The sequence below is a fragment of the Phyllostomus hastatus genome, unplaced genomic scaffold (assembly GCF_019186645.2).
Source record: "Phyllostomus hastatus isolate PE091 unplaced genomic scaffold, TTU_PhHast_1.1 phas_contig_38, whole genome shotgun sequence".
NCBI classification, from domain to species: Eukaryota; Metazoa; Chordata; class Mammalia; order Chiroptera; family Phyllostomidae; genus Phyllostomus; species Phyllostomus hastatus.
The window spans coordinates 18,151,601-18,173,319 of NW_025333869.1; the positions used below are offsets into that span (position 1 = coordinate 18,151,601).

Below are 21,719 nucleotides of genomic sequence, written 5' to 3' on the forward strand. Positions count from 1 at the left end.
CACAGGCAGGTATCAGAGAGCACATAAGCATGGAGGGCACACATGTGGTGCCCTCAGCAGGACACCGCACACATGCAGCAGCTCCCACGGTTATAACATCTTGTGAGGTGAGGGCCCCCATTTTATAGAAGAGGCAATTCAAGTATCAAACTCTAGGTCACGTGGGTGGGGAGCCAGAAGGCTCTGGGAGTCTAAGACCCAGGAGGAATCCAGAGGAGCCAGCCAGGGCCGCCCAGAGGCCGCCCAGAGGCGACCACAGGGAATACTCCACATTCCTGTGAGAGAGGAGAGCACAATCAGAGCCACAGCCTGGAAAGAAATCTCCACTGCAAAGGACAAAGATCTCATCCAGGTCATTGGATGTACTTCTCAAAGAAGGTACAAAGCTCTGAGAGGATTATCTGCCTGACGGGTCCAATCCTGGGGAGGCTTAATTCCAGGGTGGGATGGAGTTCACGTCAGGAGGGTGGCTCCCCAGCAGAAGCCATCCCCCCAGGGGTGCCTGCGGGTAGGCACAAAGAGAGAATGGAGGACCCTTCCCTGTTTCAAAGGTCAGAGTAGACTAGACAGAAGCCAGAGCCTGTAATCTCAAAGGGAAGCAAATGCTAGGCCCTCAGCCCTTTTCCTGGCCTGATGCTGACCTCTGGGCACCCCTGTCCCTGAGCGGGGCTGCCATCCTGGAGTGGGGAGAGGGCACCCAGAAGCCACTAGAGACCCAGTGGTTAGGCTGCCCTGAGTCCAGTAAGTTGTGTGTATTTTGTGGGGAGGGGGATGAGCTCAATGCTTTGGGTGCTGCTGCCCTGAGCTCCCAGGACAGCGGGGTTCGTGCTCCATCCTGGGCTACTCTGGGCCTGCACAGGAGCTTTCAGGGCCTTCTGTGAGCTAATGAGAAGCAGACACACCTGAGGGTTACACAAGTTGTTCTCACACCCTGCAGAGAAGCCAGAAGCTTCTCTTAGCAAACACTGAGGCAGCCCTGAGCCTTGGCCAAGCTCAGGGGTGTGGGGGAGAGAGAGACAAGCATTCCTCGTCTTGTACTGGAATAAAGGCATCCCACGCAGGCCTGTGGGCGGGTGGAGCTGGAGGGTGTTCTGACAAGTTCCAGCTGAGATGGAGGATTATAAGGTAGGAAAGCAGGAGGACATGTCCCAGAGGAATGGGTCTTGCCCAAATGCAAGGAGACCCATGACAGGGCAGCAAGGACAGCTAGTGTTTCCTCAGCGCTGACTAGGTCCTAGCAGTGTATTTGACGCCATAGCTGGATATACTGTTTCACATTCCCACAACCCTATGAGATTGGTACCATTCCATTTTACAGATGAGGAAACTGAGGCTGGGAGAGGGTTGAAGGTCCCAGTACATGAATAGGAGAGGAGGGGTAGAGATTATGGTGAGCAAGGCTCTGGAGGAGAAACCTCTAAGGGGTGAGGGCCTCCAGCCACGAATAGGGGGAGCCACAGGAGGGCCACGTCCTCCCCACCTGGAACTCCTGTGTACCCACTGGGGGGAAGCCTCTAGAGAATGCCTGCCTCTGACCCCTACTCAGCTTCCCCCGTCCTCTTTCTGCACACACTCTGTTCCCCCTGACCTGGGCTGAGCACTGCTCTGCCTCCCAGAGTCCAGCACCAGGCCCAGCACTAAGCATACAGTGGGTGTCAAGGCCTAGGGTGAGAGAGGAAGCAGTGCACTGGCTTCTGGGAACTCCCTGCAGTTTCTAGAATTTCCCATCACTGGGTTCCTTTCCTGGAGCCCTCTGGGCAACTGGAAGCCAGGCCTGGGCCCATGGGCCTTACCCCAAGAGCACTGCAACATGGCACAGCTCGTGGACCCTCTATCCAAAAAAGGTACCCCATACAATTTGGGGGCCACAGACCCTAACAAACTCTGTGGATTCACATGGGAGACATTCTCGTGTGAGTCACCAGAGGGCTTCAGAAATCCAAAGTGCAGACTTCCTCAAGAGGGAAATGAAAGTGGGTGTGTGTGCTGGCCCATTTGAACTTCCTTCAGGGCTGGGACACACTTTGGGACCTCCCAGACGGCTGCACTGGGGGATGCACCTACAGCTTCTCATCAGGACAGAACAAGGACACTCACACCCCTCTCTCCCCTACTGGCCTTCTCAGGCTCTCCTGCGACAGCAGTCACAGTCACACTGAACGGAAACAGGCCCCTGGGTGGCCTGCCCTGCACACTACACAGCAAGGTCTGTCTGGTCACAACACACACTGAGAGAAGCATCTTACAGACAAGGAAACTGAGGCTTGAAGTGGAGCTGGGATAAGTAAGAAGCTTAGGAACTCAAGTGAAACCAAAAGCCCAGCTGGTTTAGGAGCTAAGTGTTTGCTGTGCAGAATCAAGTCAACCTGATTAGTAATGAGAGCTGCCGATCGCTGAGCAATTACTATGTGCCAGACACTGAGCTGAGTTCTCTCAGCCCCATCTCATTCATGCCCCACTGCAACTGTGCCTGTCAGAGGTAGGTATCAGCAGTTCTATTTCATCGACCAGCAGAAAGAGGGTTAGAGAAGTTAAGTGACTTACCAGTCACCCAGTAAACGACAGATGTGGGTTTCATAATTACTCCCGACACTGTCTTGGGAAAAACACTGGGTGGCCCCATTTTAAGAGCCCCAGAGGATGGGGCAGAGAAGTCCTTCAGGGCCTTGTGCTGCAGAAAGGACAGGAGGAGGGTCCAGGCCCTGTGCAGTGTGTGGAGGTGGGGGTAGGAGCAGCCACTGGAGCAGCTAGTGGGGAGGCCGGCCGAGTGCTCCCTCTTTCAGGCCCAGGACCCTGACTCCCTCCAGAACCATGCTGACAGAGCTCCAAGGGCCCTTCCTCAGAACCTTGGGTGCAGGGCTATCAACAGAACTTTCTGTGATGACAGAAATGTTCAACCCCTGTGCTGTCTCATGGGGCTACCGAAAACCTGAAATGTGGCTAGTGTGATATTGTGGAACTGAAATTTTAATTTCATTTAATTTTTACTAATATACATTTAAACAGCCACATGTGGCTAGTGGCTATATAGGGCAGCACAGTAAAGCCAGTGCTTCCTATAGGTGGGGTCCCAAGGAGGGCTCCTGCATGTCACATGGCCAATTTGGAAAGCCAGAGTGGCCAAGAACTTGGGCCTCTGCATTTCTTCCTGGGTGACTGCCTTTGCTGTGATGCACCTATGTCCTGGGGTGGTCATTTAAGAGACATTTATGGAGCACTCAGCACTAAGACAAGTCATGGAGGCAGTGTCCCACTACTCATATCCAATGGGGCCAACACCTGGGTGGGCAAGTAACCACATAAAACAGACTGATGATGTTAAGGGGGACAGGGTCCCGTGTCTGTGTGTGTGCTGGGTGTGGGGGACCAGGAAAGGCTCCTGGGGGTGATACCTGGAAGCAGGTAAGACGGGGAGGAACAAAAAGAATGGCTCCTTTCCCCCTCATCTCTGAAGCAGCCTCCCCCCTCAATTTTCACAGCTCTCCTTCCTACACATAGGGGCTGAACCAGACCCTGTTAAATCTTTGCACACTGTGAATCCACCAACCAGATTACACCCTTAGGAGGGGGAGAGGGTTCCTATAAATCTCCAGCCACCCCAGGCTCTGACCAAGGAAGCACTAAAAGGGTGTGAGGCCAAACTCTACAGGCCCAGAGGCTGTCCCCTCTCACCTCTAATCCCAGCCCCCTGGAACTGCCCACACTGATTTTAAACCTCTGGGGTCTAGCTGTAACCCTTGAGAAACTGGGGACAGACTCCACAAATACAGCCTTTTTTTCTAGGAGAGAGCAGAGGGCGCCAAGGGGAGGTCTGGACAAGTTCCACCAAGTTCCCGGAGCTCCTCAGAAGAACTGGCTGCTCTTGCCCCCCCACCATGGGCAACCGCAAAACAGGAACCCTGCAACAAGACAGGCTTTCCATTGCGTCAGCAGCGGCAGGGGCATTCCCGCAGCAGGACTCCAACCTCGAACGGCTCCTCCACTTCCCTGCCCCATTCCTGCCTACAACTCAGCAGCATCCCACTCCTAGAAGCCCTAGGAGGCCAGTGGCCTCTGTGGCTCCCACTGTCCCGGGGATAAAATCTGTGGTCCACACTGGACTTTCAACAATGGCTCTACTTCCCACATTCACCTCTGTGATATCATCTGGAGGGACATCCTCCCTTCTTCTGAAGTGCCACACTTCTGATTTCCCAGCCTTTGCATCAACAGGTCCCCCCACCCAAATCCTACCCATTTCCAAAATCAAGTTCCACCTGGGAGGAGCTGCAGGCTACTCTAGCCTGCAAGTCACCATTTTCCCCTTTTCTTTCTACAGCTCTTAGGGTGCTGAGTGTGGGCCTCCGCTCATTCAATTCTCCTTGCCCTGCTGCACCTTAGTATTTCCCACTGGATCCTCAAACACTGGTGGTAGCACCCCAAGGCAGGGCCAAGACTCCTTCTGTCTTTGGTCCCCCACTACACACTTTCCCTAGCATGAGATGAGTAGCTGAACTCCTGGAGTACAGTCTCCCTTTTACAGATGAGAACACAGCAACGCTCTCAGTACAGAGATGAGAACAGAGGCCCCCAAAGGGGAAGTGACTTGCCAAAGGTCACACACTAATTTGGTAGCAGATCACAGATATGATCACTTGAGGGCTGGGCCCTGAGAGCCATGTTTCCACGAATAGTGTCAGAACTATCCAGGCAAGCTTTGTGAAACCAAAGCCAGAGCACAGAGGCTGGGACTTGCCCCAGAACTACTGAGTCCCCAAGGTGATTGGGGAGCCTTTGCCTCCTGGAATGTGGGTGTCCTGGCTAAAGCCCCTAATTCATCACACACACACACTCACACGAAGTACCCACTACTGTCCCAAGCTGGGCTTGGGCACTCATAAAGTCTGGTCTTGCCCCATGGTGGGAGGGGGCAGTGGGAGAAACCAGCAGGGTTGGAAGGGCTTGGAGAGGCCCCTGCAGTTGCCTCCAAGCAGGAGTTGGTGCCCTGGCTACTGAGAGGGAGGTAAGGGCCCACCTCCTGAGCCTGCTCAGGCCAGAGGGCAGCAGACTGCTTGGCAGGCCCAGCCTACTGGTCTAGACAGTGGGGGTCAGTTAGTTTTGAAGGGCACACGGGACAAATCAGACTCTGAGGAACAAGAGGGCTTGTGGGCATCCCCAGAGAAGCCCACCCTGACTTCAGGGAAAGGCACAGTGATCAGGGGCCTTGGACACCACCCCTACCACACTCGAGCCTGGGAACCTGCGAGTGCATCAATGGTCCTCTCATCTCTCAAGCTCCACTGCATGGGTCTTAAAGGCCCACTTTCAGCTGTGCTGGGATTCTTGGCAGAGAGCCACCCCCTAGTCAGACATCTCCCTTCAGTTAGCTCAGGGCCATGGAGAGCTGGAAGCTGCAGTGAGGCCTGATACAGGGTGGAGGTGGGCACCTCAGAACACAAAGGCAAGGCCAGAGACAAAGTGATCTCACCTCACGCTGGAGCAGGAAACTGAAGCCAGGCACAATTAAATCTTACATGATTTCAAGTTCAAAATGGCAGATTAAGGAATGGAATTTTCAGAGTGTACCATGAAAGCACATTAGCTTCATTCAGGCCTGCACTGCTGTGTGACCTTGGGGCCAGAAGTCCCTCCATCCCATCTAGGCAGTGGGCGGACTGTCCTTTCCTGCCTGTGGTTAGTGACCCAGGAGGTAGCTCCCTGAGAAGCGGGAAGTGCTTCGAGGGTAGGGGCCTTGTTTTTCCCTCAGCAGGCTCCCTCGTGAGGCTGCTGCTTCCCTGCCAGGCCCTGGAGAGTTTCCTCCTGCAGCTGAGGTTTCTGGGGCAAGTGTGGCACAGTGAAGGCCCACAACATGAGGGGCAGCAGGCCCTGGCAGGGTGGGAGCAAATGTCCCCAAATTCTTCCCCCCCTTGAGTTGGGGTCTGCATGCCTCTCTCTGGGGTGGTGTTCACGAACCTGGTCAAAGGCCCACCAACACAGTGCTTCCCTGCGGGGAAGAGCCAGTCTCTCCCTCAGGACCAAAGCTGCGTTGATCTAGGTAAACACCTCCCTCACCCAGAGAGCCTCTCTCCCTCTTCTTCCAGCTCTGCCAGCACAGAACTCTCTGTTCCCAGGGACCTGGGACTGAGCTGGCTCTCCCGCCCAATCGATGAATGACTTCACAAAGACTGACGCCTACCGGGCACCAAGAGAGTCCTGAGGGAGGTCTGAGGCTGCTCTTGGGAAGGCTGCCCACCCTTGCCCCCTGGCTGACCTCTACTGGGTGGCAGAGGCCTGGCAGTAGTCGGAAACCTGGGGCTCATGCCACTTCCTGGGTGACCTTGGGCAAAACCAAACCTCAGCTTGCTCCTGGGCTAAACAGGAGAACCTGGCTTATCTATACTCCCTTCACTGGGAGGCTGTCAAAATAAAGTGCTAAAAAAATGGAAGGTGACTTAATCAAACGGACTCATCCTGCACTGTCACACCTGTGGGCTCTTGGACTAGTGTCCTCAGCTCACTTCTGTCCTAAATCTCCATTGTTCTAGGCCAAAGCTGTCCGGTGGAACTTTCTGCCACAGTAGGAACACCTTATAATCTGAGCTGCCCAATCTGGTAGCCACTAGCCACATGTGGCTGTTGAACATTTGAAATGTGGCTAGTGTCTACCATACTGGACTGCATAGTTCTAGACACAGCTCTGTCATCCTTACTCTCTGAGGTGTGACCCAGAAAGAACCCTCAGGAAGCTCCCAGGCAGGACTTTGGTTGAATATCTGTGGGAGTGGCTCTCTCAGTCTGACTGGCTGATGCCAAACTAGGGGCTCATCTTAAAGTTCCCAGGGACTGAGCAGGGCCTCAGCTCCTACTTCTCAGGCAACACTGTCTTAAATCCAGAAGCGGTCTTTCAATCTCTCCATCACCTCCCCACTCCAACAGGGAACTCAGCACTGGACCAGCTTTCCGCCCAGCCAGTCACTCAGCAGTCATTGAGTATCTACTACCTGCCAGGCACTGTGGTTGGCACTGGAGTAGACAGTGATAAGTAACATATGGCCCCTGCCTTCATGGAGCTCATAGTCAAGGCCTGGCTCCAGTTGCGGTGATAATTGGCTTTCTCCATTCCTTACAGGGTGATCAGTTTTCCCATTTGAAAGTGGGGCTCCCGAGTCCTAAGTGCACAGGCTGTGGTAAGAACCAAGAGGTAAGAGACAGGTGAAGTGGTTCTGGTGGCTGGGGAGGCTATGCAGGGGATAGCATTATGAAGCAAGTCTCAAACTCTGTGCAGGCTGCTGCTTCCGGTAGAGACCCAGATTCTCACCAAAGCATAGCTGTTTGGTGGTTTCTCACTAAGGAAGTTCAGGTTAAAAATAGCTCAGGAGGGGACTTGAATCCAGCTAGCTGGAGGGTAGTCACAGCCTGGCTAATACATACAAAAAGGGAAGAGGCATATTAGCAGCCACGTGGACCCCAAGACTCACTGCACCCCTACCCTCCTACACACACCATGGGACAGGGCCTTTTGCTCTGTACTGGATGAAGAGGAGCTTCATGTGCAGAGCCCCAGAATTGGAGGGACCTAAGTCCCTATATCCCATCTGGGGTCACACTGATTTCAGGGTGGTGCCACCTTCCTCACTCCAACTCACTTCCCCGCCAGATTTCTGACCCACTCTGTGGCCCACTCTCAAGGATTGGCTGTTAAGAAGCACTCTGCCACCAAGTGCTTGCCAGTTGCCTCACAAAACCTTCCTGCTAGAGGAGCCACCAGCCATGCCCAGTGCTGACCTGGCCATTCAACTTGATCATCAAGGGCAGAGAATCTGGCCTCCCACCCTGAGAATGAAAGTCTCCTGAAGCTCATCTACAGAGGTGCCACCTCCCTCCATTGGTGCAAAGGGTTAGGGCAGAGAAAGTCAAATCCCTGACCTCTCCTATCTCCCCCAATCTAGTTTCCAGTTAGATCCATGACCTGGGACCTAATAGTGCCATGGGGAACAAGGTTTATAAGATCCCAACACCAAAACCACGTGCTAAACTCTCCTTTTAACCCCAGGGCAGCGCTCTGAGAAACCCAGTCTCCAAAGTCTTTAAAGACCTTTACAGCCTGGTGTCAAGCACCCCAGAAAGGCCCCTTCCTGCTCTCTAGTGCAAACCGGTCCCTTTCCTCCTCCAGCCGGCATCCTAGCAAACACTTGTCAGAAGTCTGGTTTGCACCTACTACCTCTCCAAAGAGCGCCCTGCCGCAATGGTGGTTATCACCAGCTACCCCACGCCTTGGCCTGGGGAGGGGGGAGGTTGGGGGGGGGGTGCTTTCAACATTAGGGCTGCATCCTGACAAAGGAACAGCTTGAAGTTAAGGACCCCTAGACTGCGGCCTCCGCGGAAGGCTTCCTGGCCATTCTTATTTTTGCATAGGAACCTATTGAGGACTGAGCCTGGTAAAATGTCTGCTGGAGAGCCAACACTTGACCTTCGCGGAGAGAGTGTGGGAAGCACCCTGGCCCCGGCCCTGAGGAGAAATGAGGGCCCCTTCCGTGGGTGCACAGAAGGGCCCGGTGCACGCCGGTGCCACTCTCACGGCCAAGCCCTGGGCTGACACCATGCAGCACACAGCGCTACCCACAATGCACCGGTCCTCCTCTGTCACACACAGGCACGCACACTCATCCCAGCTCCCGGAGGGAGCCCTCCCTGGCCCACAGGCGACCCGGACCCGACCCCTTCAGTCGCGCATTTACCTGGAAGTTGCACTGGCCGCGGTCTCGCCCTGGCGCCCGCAGTGGGCTGGGGCCAGGCCAGGGGCGGCCGCGGCGAGCGACTCCGGGCAGGGTTCAGCCAGCGCCGAACAAAGGCTGCACGCAGGCAGCGGGCGCCGCCTGCATCCCCGCTCCGCGCCGGGTCGGCGGCGGCAGCGGCGCGGGGGCCCAGCAGCCGCGGAGCCCGCTCGCCTGGCGCTGCCCGCTCCGAGGGCGCTCCGGCTCCCGCTCGCTGCTGCCCGCCACCGCCGCCGCGGTCCGGCTACCGCACCGCACACATCAATTATTCATCGCCCGTCTCCAGCTTCCCGGGCGAAGCCAATCACAGGCGGAGGCTCTGCTAATGGGGCCGCCGCCGCCGAGGAGGCAGCCAGCCGCGCGCCCGGGCACAAGCGACAGCCCTCCGGGGACGGGGATGGGCCGGGGGCGCGCGGGGGGGGGGGCGGGGGCGCAAGAGGCGCGCCAGGAAAACTTCACAAGGCCTGCGCCCTGCGCAGTACGACCCAGACACCTCGGGCACGACCACCCACCCTGCGTGCGCCCGCGTGGGGCTTAGGGGCTCGAGGGAGGCCGGGCGCGCCGCGGCGGGGGGAGGGGAGGGAGGAGGAGCGCGGGAGGAAGATGAAAGGCTAGCAGACCTGCCTCGGCGTCTCTAGGGAGCCCCGGTTCGTGTGCACCCTACCCGCCCCGTAAGCCTTGTTGCCTGCACCCCGCCCCCAGTCCGCCGCCTGCACTCACTTGCGCACAGACCGCCAGCCCAGCCACTTCGCTGCGAGGGAGCAAGAGCGAGTATGAATCGGAGGCAGCTCACATTTCAAACTTGCACGCAGGGGTGGTGCTGGTGCACGCCGCCGAGAGAACGCACCTCCCGACCAGCGGCGCTCCAGCCTCCGGGCGGGGGCGGCAACCAGCCCCCTTCCCTCCCCCACGTAGGCAATTAATTGGAAGTAACACTTGTGTAAGTGGGGCTCCCAGAGCGCTGTCGCCCGAGGGGGCCGCCAGGTAGGCGCTGGTGGGGATGACTTCGGGTATCTCCCGCCCCCGGGCGAATCTTCCCAAGTGGTTATGCTAATCAGGGTCCCCGCCCGGTGGGGGTGGAGGAGGGACTTGGCCTGGAGGCTGCAGTGTCCTAGGGGTAGGGTAGGGAGGGGAGGAGGCGGGGCACAACTGGGGTGTCCAGATAGCAACCTCAGTTTAAAGGATTTTAGGAATAGGCTAGGGGCGGAAAAGGGAGGCAGCACGGCATCTTCTCAGGCATAGGGGCACCTACCACCCCTGGGATCCCCGAGTGTGAAGCCTGGGACAGGGTGAGCGGGTGCAAGTACACTTGAGCTCCTTGACTTCGGAGAGTTCCTGTGCCGTGGAGCCAGTGGTGACGGGGAAGCTGGGGGCGGGGGGGGGGGGGCAGCCGCTGCGTGGCCCCGCCCCACCCCGGGAGCTGCTGCCTTCCTGACAGAGCATCCTGTGGTGGCCGCGGCCTTTTCCTTACAGCAGGTCTGTTGCATGGCCTCCTGGCACTGAGCTGAGCTTACCTCACATATACCTCTCTGCACCGCAGACACCCCCATGGGAGCCCACCCGCTGCCCTACCCTAAAGGGTTCTTCACCTCTCCCTCTTTCGTGGCCACTTCCCATCACTATCATTCTCTTGGAAGAAACTATATTTTATAGCCCCCCCCACCAGCCCCGCCCACCTGCCAGTGAAAGTTTCTTGATGGTGACCTAACTGCCCCAAACAATTAGAAATGTTGTTGGGGCCCCGTCATTCATCCTAAAAAAGGTAGCCAGAACCGTTCTTAAATCTCGATGTTGGAGTGCCCTGCACTGCTCTCCTTGCCATCAGGGGAATTGATCAGGTCCACTAGCCTTTGACATTGCTTCTAACTTCAATCCAGGATTAGCCCACCCTTTTCAGTCTGAGCTTCTGGCTGGCCCCTAAACTGTCCTGTCTTTTGTACTGCCCTCTCTGGAGTGGCTGAGACAAATCACTTATCTAGAAATTGCTCCTGCTCCTCGTCTGACACAAACAGTTAGCAGGCTCTAATCCCACCCACTGACACTTGAAATATCACTTTTGGGGTTGGCATTTGGCAATGCAGTTGTCATAGGGCTTTCCCTCTGAGGAGCTGGTTAAATGGATTAATTCAGACTTTATAACTTGCTGCCTTTTGGACAAGAACTGGCTTCCTGCAAGAGAGATTAATTGGCATCCCCTTCCTGAGGGGCCAAGCTCAGGGCCACCAGGAAAAGAAGGACTCCTCTGCTCTGCACAAAGTCCAGGCTTTGCTCATCTCACCTCATCTAAGGACTTTCCACATCTTGGATTAGAGTGGCTTCCTTGAGGACAACCATTTATTCACTGAGACATTCAGTGGGGCCCTGTCCTCCCAAGCAAGGGTTTGAGATCCCATGAGGGAGAAGCCCTGAGGCCCAGTGAGGACTCTCCCATCTTTCTCTTTTTGGTTGGCCTGGTCTCCATTGCAGATACCCAAGACAACATACTCCAAAGCCCAGGGCTCTGCCCCAACACCCAGAAAACAGATGGCCACAACAATTTGGCCTACCTTTCAAAAGAAAATACTGAGGTGGATGTCCCTCAGACCTGGTTTCTAACATTCATTTGGTTTCAACATAATGCCAGGGCTCAAGCTTCAATTATACAGAATCCAAACAGCCAAGACCTTGAGACCTTAGACCACTTTTCTCCTGGATCCTCCCCTCCCAGGAGTTTTGTGCTACAATGGAACTTCACAATGGTGACCTCATCATCCTTAGTGCCTTCTCAGCCACCAAAGACCCAAATGTTTGGAACTCCCAGGTTCATTCTTGAAATATCCTGTAAGTATTGGTACTTTGTGGGCAGCCCCAGACACTGAGTTCGGAAAAACCACTCCTATAAGTTGAGCCAGCATTTGCACTGGAATTGAGCAGAGATTTACACCAGAGGGACACCAACCAGGGGTTCTGCTTGGGAAACTAAGAACATAGCTCCACCAGTCTCCTCCCCCACCTTCTGGGGACCACTCAGAGAGAAGCTCTAGGGTGGAGTAGGAGATATCATTGCTATTCTAATGTTTAAGCTGCTCTGGCCTAGTATTTACAGTTTTGACTTTCCCCAGGTAACCCCGCCCCACCCCAGTAAATACACTCCACTAGCACATTTACATAATTAGGAAAACAAATTGTTTTCAAGCATCCATTAACCAGCCAAAGCTAGGGTTTTTCACATGCTAATTTCAAGTCAGGCTCAGGCCCTCTTCAAGGCTCTCTCCCGCCATCTCTTATTAACACTACACTCCGGAGTCTAAGGAAATCCGGGTACTCCAACCAGTTCCTGCTTCAGAATGGCTTCTCCCTACAGACTTCACATTCCAATTCCACTCTTCTAACTTCCAAAGATTTGCTCAAAGGCCTGGGGCCCAAAGTGGTCTGCTCCACCCCCTGGGCGCCTGCTTTGATAAAGATCTACAGGAAAGGGGCGGCAGACAAAGGAGGGCTCCACCTCTGCGCTCAGTCACTCCCAGAGCTCCCTGAGTGACCTCGGCAAGGGGGGGCCCAGCCCGGGGGAATGGCTTGGGAGGCAGAAGAAAGGAAGAAAAAAGGGAGAGCTGCAGCCCCTGGCTCCCTGATGAATGCCCGCGAGAGCTCGGGAAGCCCGACTCCAGGATCAATAGCGGGTGGCATTTTCTTGCGGGTGTTTGAACTCCTGCCATGGGCCCTGGTGAGGAGGGGCCACTAATAAATCACAATACTGCAGCCAGGAAGGCAGGAGGGTGTGGGAGAAAGGATGCTTCCTTGGCTGGGGAAGCCTTGGCTGGGGAAGCCTTTCATGCAGAACCCACCTCTGAAGGACTAACCAGGCCATGGAAGGCGGGACCTGCCAGGGTTGGGTCTGGGGTGCCCGAGAAGCCTCCTACAGGATCCCCAGCTCACTTACAGAGGGATGGAGCTCCCAGACCCTGAACAAACAGCCCAGGCCAGTAAGGAGAAAAAAAGCAAAGCCACCTAGTATGTAGGTCACCCTGGGGTTGAAAGTAGCTCAGGGCTGGGTCACCCCCAGAGCTTTGTGTGGTGGGAGCCTAGAGACACACTAAATTCAAGCTCCAGTCTCCCCCGAGACTGAAAAGAGGCAGGACAATGAACTTAAGAGGTGGCTCTTCCAGCCACCTCTTCCTGATTCAGGCCTTGCTGATCCAGTAGGTCTCAGCAAAGGTCCCAAGGACTCAGAAATGGAACCCATGCAGGCTCCAGCACTCCGAGGGAGAGTGAGGTAGGCAGGAAGGCCCTGGGCAGGTCTGCTGGTGAGTGTGACTGGGATGAGCGCAGGCCCTGGGCCATCTGCCTTCACCCAACTGGTCCTTTTCAGGATGCCTGGAAGGGAGTACAGGGCAGGAGTGTGTCAATGAAGGGACACATGCACTGAGGGTAACAGGCCCTGCCGCAGCTGTCACATTGCTAGCACAAGCAGCTGCACTGGGTGTGTGTTGACTCAGGGCTCTGCCTCCAGGGACTCGTTCTGGGACTCCTATCTTCTCACCTCTGAAGGGACAGGTATAAATTCCTGTGTCTACTGATAACGATATTCCCTCTGTCCCTTTTCCTTCCACCCCTGGTCAACCTCCTCACTTCTACATGTATATTCTTGAAGAAGGAAGTCACAGTTGGGATTCAGCTCCTGGCCAGTGCAAGGGTCCCCACCAGTACTCAAAACCCTGCCCACACACAGGGACAGCAGGAGGGCACACTCTCACTTGGGAAACAGAGCTGGGGCCCCAAGCTGGACCCAGGCCTCTCCCCTGTCTGCAGTAACGTGCAGCTCAGAGTAACAGAGTGCTTGCTGGTTGCCTGGCACAGGTACAGGCACATTCCAAGTGTCAACACACCATCCTCACCAACAGTCCTGTCAGATAAGGTGTGATTATTGTTTCTGTTCCAGAGACAACAACAACAGAGAGGAGCAGAGAGGTTTAGACAACCTGCCGATGGGTTCAAACTACCCAGCAATCTCACTGTAAGTGTGCTGGTAACTGTCATACTCTGTTTCTAAGATGGGACTCCAAGTTCCAGAGGAGAGAGACGGTCCAAGTCACATAGGGAGTTAGAGCTGTGGAAAGAGCTGGGACCCCTCTCGTTTTGTGTTCTTTTCAGCATACCACATTACATACACTGAAATCATTTCTTTCTTTATGTTTCTTTTTTATGTTTAACATCCACCTGACATTTTGGGTCGGCTGGAGCTCCACCTGAGGTGGGCTCAGGGACATGGTGGAGGAGACATTCCTGGATTTATCTACTAGGAGGGTCCTCATCCCAAACTGTGACTGCATTCTCAGATGTCTGCATTTGGCTTCTGCCCAAATCTTATAATCATTTCATTAAGAAAACAAAACCCACCCCTGCTCCCACCTCCTTTTGGCACCTTTGAGAAGCCCTGTGATTGCAAGATTATTGGGAATCCAGGAAAGCCTCCTCCCAGGCTGAAGGAGAGAGGCTGGGGGGAGGGAGCCCAGGAACCAGGCACAAAATGGTCACTATGGTGGTTTCAGTCTTCAAGAGCTGCCTGCTGCTCTGTGTGCGCGGCAGGGAAGGTGGCCAGCCCCGAGGCTGTCTGCCTATGGCACTAGGATACCCCCAGCCACTCAGCCACTGGGGTGTCTTGTGGGCAGAGAAGCTGGCAGGCAGGAGCCAGAGTCGATCAGGAACTGCCCATGTCCCCAGAAGCTAAAGAGCTGTGGAAGGAGAGGACAAGCCTGGATTTGGAGGCTGGGACTCAGAAAACGAGTACTGACTAGCTGGTGGCCCTGAACAAGAAGTCACTCAGGCTTCCTGAGCCTTTCTGCCTCCTCTTTTGTAACATGGGAGTGAGGATACCTAACACTGGGTCCTAGGGAGAATGAGAGAAGATAATATAACAGTGATGATTCTCAGCAGGCTGGGAGGCCGTGGTGTTGAACTGTGTCCCCCAAAAGATGCTGAAATCCTAACACCCAGTGCCTGTGAATGTGACATTATTTGGAAGTAGGATGTAGTCATTAGGGTGGGCCCTAATCCCATGTGACTGGTAGACTTATAAAAAGCAGAAATATAGACACGGGGAGAATGTCATGTGAAGACTGGAGCAACATGTCAGGGAACTACCAGAAGCTAGGACAGGGACCTGGAATAGACCCTTCCCTAGAGCCTTCAGTGCTATGGTCGTGCCAATGTGACACCTTGATCCTGGACTTCCGGCCCCTGGAACAGTGACACAATACATTTTATTTCTGTGGTTTAAGCTTGCAGGTCTGTGATTCTTTGTTATGGAAGCCCTAGCAATGAATACAGATGGTGATGCTGTTAAAACAGAAGTTGCTGTACAGCCTCCTCTGCTTAAATCCTTTTCCTCCAGTGGCTCTGGCTCAGTCGGTGAAAAAACCCAAGTACTTATGACCCACAAGACCCCACGTGACCTGGTCCGTGTCACCTCCCTGACCTCGTTTCCTCCCTTTGGTTTACTCTGCTCCAGCCTTACTGTCCTTCTGGCTTCCAGCGCCTCAGATGCACCCTCAGGGGTTTGCCAGGCAGCTCTTCTCCAGGTAGCTGGCGCACTTCCCACCTCCTGCAGGCCTGCCCTCAGATGACACTTCTCAGAGAAGCCTTGTCGGCCACACTTGCCTCAAACTGCAGCCCCTCCTGACACTTCCCACAACTCTTTCCTGATTCAGGTCTCCCCTTTGCATTTTTGACTGCTGTATGTCAATTCTCTCTCTTGTTCACTCTGTCTTCCTTCCTGGAAGCCAAGCTCCCTGTCAACAGTGACTTTTGTCCCTTCTGTACAAGTTATATCGACAGTATCTAGCACAAGCCAGGCAAACGTGTATTTGCTGTATGAATGAAACAACGACCAGCTGCCTAAATCAGTGAGGGAGTCAGGGAGTGAATGAGTAAGTAGTAGGGTACGTATGCCTGTCTCCCCCTGCCTGCCCACCCAGAGACAAGGTCCCCAACCTGCTGTCTAGAAGAACACAGGTTGTTTCTCAGTGGAGGCAGCCTGCTCAGATAGGAAGTTCAGGCTGGCTAACAAAGGGGCTGCTGGAGGTGGTGCAGAGCTCACTACCCAGGCCTCTAATGAATCTTTCCCCATTGATTTCTGGAGTTGCCTTTGAAGGCAAGGGACAGGCAAGGCAGCTCGAATGTCCATGCCTCAGCAGTCCTGGGGTTTTATTGCTTCTCCCAGGACACAGCTTTGACAGGGGCTTCCGGACAGCCCCAGGGTTGGACTCACATAAGCTCCCCACAGTTGGAAAGGCAATTTCCTTTCCTGTTGAAGCTGTATGTTTGTCTCACTGCCTGCCTGGCTGTGCAGCACACTGCCTGTCTGGACTGGGGCAGCTGAATTCTACTCCTGACGCTCCCTAGATAGAGGCTTACGCAGGCCCCAGGAGGATGCTGTGCACTTTGTAGAGGAAGAAATGGGGCTTAGGTGTGGGAAGGATTTAAGGCCACACACACACACACACACACACACACACACACAATCTGACCCAAGGCTGAATGCAGGCTTGGGGGCTTAGGGCCTGGCAGGGCTGAAGACAGGCTGTACCAGCAACCATCTGACTCCAGTGTGCCCCTAATCTTGCAAGGCCTACTATGTCCAGCACCTTTCCCTACAGAGCCTTTACTTGCCCATTTGGAACCATCAACTTATTTAGCATTGGTACAATGAGGCCCTAGTCTTATTTATCAAGAGAGGAAACTGAGGATCAGAGAGGGGCCAGGGCTTCCACCAGTCACATGGCAAACCAGTGGTAGGTTCAGACCTAGATCCCGGACTCCTGGGTTGTTCTAGAGCCTCAAGCCATCTCTCCCAGGGCTGCATTCCAAGTCTTAAGAACGTGCTCTCCAAACTGTAAAGTGCTAGACAGATATGAGGGCTTACTATTCTAAAGAGCTCGGGTCCATCAACTGCCTCTTTCTAGGAGCTGGCGGGATTCAGATGGGGAGTACTGCCCTACTCTATTCCTTCTCCTCCTCACAGGGAGGTTGGGGTAAGACCCTGGACCTTCCAGCTTCTTTCCTGACCCACAGTGGGAGTCACATACATCAGGAGGATGGATGGAGGCATCTGACTTGGGTTCTAAAGGAGAAGAGAGCTTCTGACAGTCAGGGCTGTCCAGGGGTAGTGGTCAGCACCTTGTCACTCGAGGTGTATAAGCTAAGAGTGGCTAGTTGTAGGAGGAATCCTGCACCAGTAGGCTTATGACTTCTGAGTCCCTTTCTGCTTTGAGGTGCTATGACAGGTAAGAGCAGAGGAAGGGTGGCTGAGAAGCATGCCTAAGCACCTCAGTATGTTCTGGGCAGCAGCAGAGCAGTTTAATGAACTTCCCAAGCCCATTATAGTTCACCAGAAATCCATCATCTGGTGCACCCCCCTCCCCACTTTTCTGAAAGCCCCGTGTGAGATGCTTACCCGCTTCCAGCTTCTTGCTCCCAGCCTATGGCAGCCCAGGGATCTAGTGGCTTCCTTTACTCCCCGGTGTGGTCCCAGGTCTCTCCCACCCCTAGGGGATTTGTTTGGACTTGAGCAGACAGGCCATGCAGGAATGTCTGACTGGGGAAAATCCAAAGCAGCCACCAGGGCAGGGCGAGGACTGGGAGGCCCAATGTTGAAATTAGGATCTGCAGAGCTGAACTTGGCAGGTAGGAAGAGCACACTCCTCTGACTGACGATGCCAAGTCCCGAACTGAGAGAGATGCTGCCTGGAAGAGAGACTTGGGGGCTTGCTGTGTGACCAAAAGCAGAGCACTGTCTCTCTCTGGGCTATAGTTCCCCACCCAGTGAAGGCACCTAGTGCAGATGCTGGATCTCCCTCTGCTGCTGGGGGCTCTGGTCTCCCCAAGTCTGGCTGAGAAGGCCCCAAGAAGTGTCACTACTGAGCTGACCCCCACTGACTTCCTACAGAGGCTGGAGCAGGCCAAACAAGATGCTTACAATACACACAATCCTCTTAAGACAAAGAAGCCAACTATGGTCCCGTTCTTGTAAACTTATTGGCAGTTTACATGTAGGCATATCATTTTTGGTACACTGTGGGCTCCAAAAAGGCATGGATTTGTCTGTTTTGATCACTGCCATATCCCTGGTGGCTCTGCACCTGACGCATAGGTGCTCCACAAATGTTTGTTGACCAACGGGGTATTCACCAAGTTGTTATCCTATGGTAGGGGGATTCCCACTATTGTTTATTTTCTTTATAATATTCTTTTTAAATAAATCTTCACCCAAGGATAATTTATTGATTTTAGAGAGAATGAAAGGGGAGAGGCAGGGAGAGAGAGAGAGAGAAGCTATGTAGAGAGAAACACTGATCTGTTGCTTCTTGAATGAGCTCTAACTGGGGATCAAAACTGCAGCCTTGGTATGTGTCTTGACCAGGGGTCGAACCTGCAACTTTCTGGTGTATGGCACGATGCTCCAACCAAATAAGCCACCCAGCCAGGGCTATAATATTCTTAATTGTTTACAAGGAGTATATATTATTTTTGTGATTAGAAATAAACACCCTATTACAACACTTTCATTTTTGAATTAAATGAATCCAAAGTTAAGACTCCCTCCACCCAGAAAGGTGCTGTGTTTCACCTTCAGAACCAATAACTCAAGAGTCAAACATAAAACAACTCCATGTCACCAAATGAGCTTCTAAGGCCCAGTCCATGGGCGGCCTGAGGAGGGGCATGGGCAATGGGCATCACCAGACAGTCAACATCCACCCCTTTCCCTCTACACACAGCACAATTCTGCCCTATCAGTCTCTTGTCTGGGTACCTGAAATAGCCTCCGAACTGTTTTCTCTGCCCCTGACCCTGGTCCCTCCTCTATCTGCTGAGGCTTTCTAAAAGACAAACCTGACCATGTCATTCCCTTGTCTAAAACCATCCACGGCTCTCCAGTGCTGTCGGAATAAGTTTCAAATTCAAGTTTGTGTTCCTTAGATTGGCATTCAAGGTCCTGGGATTCTCATGCATTGTCTCTGCAAGAATCCTTCTGCTAACCTGAACCTGGGTTGCTGCTATCTGGATGCCTCCAGCGAGTCCCTTAAAGGCATTTATAATCCCTAGTTTGCCCACCTTTCCTGGAGATAGGCTCTTCCCCAAAACCCACATGCCAGTCATAGTTGAAGAGTGGCTGGGGGTCAGCTTGCAGTTGGGAAGGGAAGCTGTCACAAATCCAAGGGTAGCAGGGAAGCCAAACCCTACCACCCCACCAATCTGGGGGTCTTTCTAGGGGATAAGGAGCCAGAAACCCTTGATGAATCAAAAGGTGGGACAAACTATGGGCAGCAGCCTGGGTTGGGCCTCTTAAGCAGGGAAAAAATAAGTCTTGAGAATCTCAGCCCTTAGGATGTTATGGTTTAGGGCCAAGCAGCATTGCCCCTTCCCTGACTCAGTTTCTTCATTTAGGATGCAGGCAGCATTCTGGGAGGCATGGTAGAAAGCTGCAGCCATGGGAATGCTGGTCCCCCTCAGCAAGGGGAGCCCATACCCCCCTCGGGCCCCAGACAGACCCGGGAGTGTGGTGTGTAATTGAATTTGGCCTAATTACCTAATTGCACTGAGGAACAACCAGTACTGACAGAGACCGCCGGTGTTGGGGTGGTTGGGAGCCAGGAGGCAGTCTCCAGATCGCCCAAGCATTCAGAGAAGCAGTGCTAGGTACGGTACCTTCATATCCCTTAGCCTCCTTGGTGCTTGACATGCTGGTGTCACTATTCCCATTCTGAAGGTGAGGAAACTGAGGTTCAGAGAGAAGGTTCTTGCACAGGGACAAAGAGTCAGAAGAGGAAGAGAGGAAATTTGCATCCACATTCCTTTTGCACCTGGGGCCTTTGCACATATTTTCCTCTCTGCCTGGAATACCTTTCTCCACCCTCCTATCTGGGCAGATTTTCCCCTTCGAGCCTTTCTGCTAAGGTCATTTCCCCCAAGAAATGGGGGAAATCTGCAGGGCAGACATACCTCTGCACATGCTGGCCTCCACAGTGGATAGACAGGAGGTCCACTCTGAGACCCTGAGCCGGGGCTGCAGATACAAGATCCCACTGTTGGGAGGCGAAGGGACAGGCCCAGGGATAACCCAGCTTGCAAAGAGCCAGGGCTGGAAGCTAGGCCTGTCCAAATTGGGACCTGGCCTTACTGCCCTCACTGTGCTGTCCTCAAATGACAAAGTGAAAGAACAAGGCTAACTTACAGAAGGAAAAGTACTTTAATCCAAAGAAAATCACGTGAATAGTGGGATTTCAGGGCTCATGAGACAAGGCAGGACAGAGATGATTAGATCCTTCCACAAAGGCAGCTGCCCATTGGGCTAATTCACAAGGCAGCCCCTGCTTCCAGAATGCATCAGGCCTCCATCCATCCAGATACACAGGACTTGTGAAGCCTCCTGCCTGTGCCGGTCTAGAGCAGGACTTCGTGGGTTTAATTCCAGCCCTGCCACTTGCTAGCTGTGTGGCCTTAAGCAAATGATTAACCTCTCTGAGTCTCCGTTTTTTCTTACTATTTTTGTCAAGACGAAAGGAGAGGATGTATATGTAGTATTTTGCCCAGCATCTGGAAGAGTCAGGATTCAATACAAGTTAACTCCTTAATCAATTAGGAGGTATAGTAGAATAATGGAAGTATTGAAAGTTTTGCGCGTAGTATTAATAATGGTAGTACCAGAGTAATAGTAGCTGTCCTGGGAGTACCAGAACTAGTAGTAGTAATGGAAAGAGTATTAGTGGTGAGAATTTTATCATGCCAGCCCACCATGGCACAATGACAGATGCCAATCTCCTCTCGTGAAAATAGGGAGTTGGGCCAGATAATCCTGAAAGGCCCTCTGCACTCTGACATCCACGTCAGAGAGTAATAGTTGCAATGAAAACAATACTACTATAGATGTTTACTATTATATTTATTATATACCTCATGTTCTCCAAAGGGGCACTGTCCCCTGCTTCTGCTTTCCTCTCCAGCACATGGTATCCCCCTGCCCACACCGGCCTTCCTTCTCACACAGTGGATGGTTTTGGTGGGTGGGTACTCTCTACCTGTCAGTTTTGCCTCCGTGGCTGGAATGTGGCATCACAACACACAGCTTTCCTCACATCATCCCATCTAATCCTCAACACCAACAACCCTGGGAGGAGGTGCGGTTAGCTCCATTTCCTGCCACAGATGAAGCTCAGAGAGGCAATGTCAGTTACCTAAAGCCACACAGCTTGAAACCAAGCCCAGTGTGGCCTACCTCCACAGCTGGACACTTGCCATACAGGTGATGTCTACACCTCAAAGGGCCCTGTCCCCCCGCACCGCCCCCAGCCCCATTTGGGTGTTCCTCAGTACCAATCTTCCCCCACTGAGATGGCATGAGGCTGCTTTCTGTATTCAGTGAAGATGACACAGTCCCATATCCTCCACTGACTGACCCTTCCTCCCCTGAGCAGGCATGGCTCCCTCCGTCTCTGCCTTGGTCCTCAATGATTTAAGTCCCACGCTTCCACTGGCCACCTGAGAGCCAACAGCAGTCAGTCACAGCAGGATGGGCCAGCCTGGGTCTTAAACAAGAGATGATCAACAACATAAAAAACCTCAGGAGTCATCTTGCAGAATTGGAAGCCCTGGGAGTTCTGGACTAGTGTCTTGTGTGGTTTCAGGTGGTCCCCTGCACAGTGGCTGTCCTGTTTGGGGTGCTGGGCTCTCTGATGCTCTAGACCCACCCAATGTCTTCCTCCTGGATGCCACTGCTCTTTGTATCAGCTTCTGGAGGTGTGCACGTTGGGTGACTGTGATACCGAGCTGAGGCAGCCTCTTCTGCACAAGGAGAGATGTCGGGACCCCAAGGTCTAGCCCTGACTGGAGCAGGACACCAGTGCCTTGGGGGAAATAGACCCGACCTGTGAGGCCACCTCCAAACTCCCTCTTCTCTCTGTTCAGCGGGGCAGTGCCTTTCTCCTCCTC

At 53.7% G+C, this 21,719-nt stretch overlaps 1 protein-coding gene across 7 annotated transcripts in view; it reads right to left on the minus strand.

Moving 5' to 3' along the window:
* The window catches only part of ZMIZ1 (zinc finger MIZ-type containing 1), a 227,258-nt gene that overhangs the window by 57,917 nt on the left and 147,622 nt on the right, over positions 1–21,719 (minus strand). Inside the window, exon 1 of one of the 7 annotated variants that reach the window (XM_045841879.1) lies at positions 9,474–9,666. The exons of 5 other annotated variants lie outside the window; for them this stretch is intronic. The gene's annotated coding sequence lies outside the window, so the exon portion shown is untranslated. Of the gene's footprint in view, positions 1–8,717; positions 9,105–9,473; positions 9,667–21,719 lie in introns of those variants that run through there. One more of the 7 variants, XM_045841878.1, reaches the window with a different exon arrangement.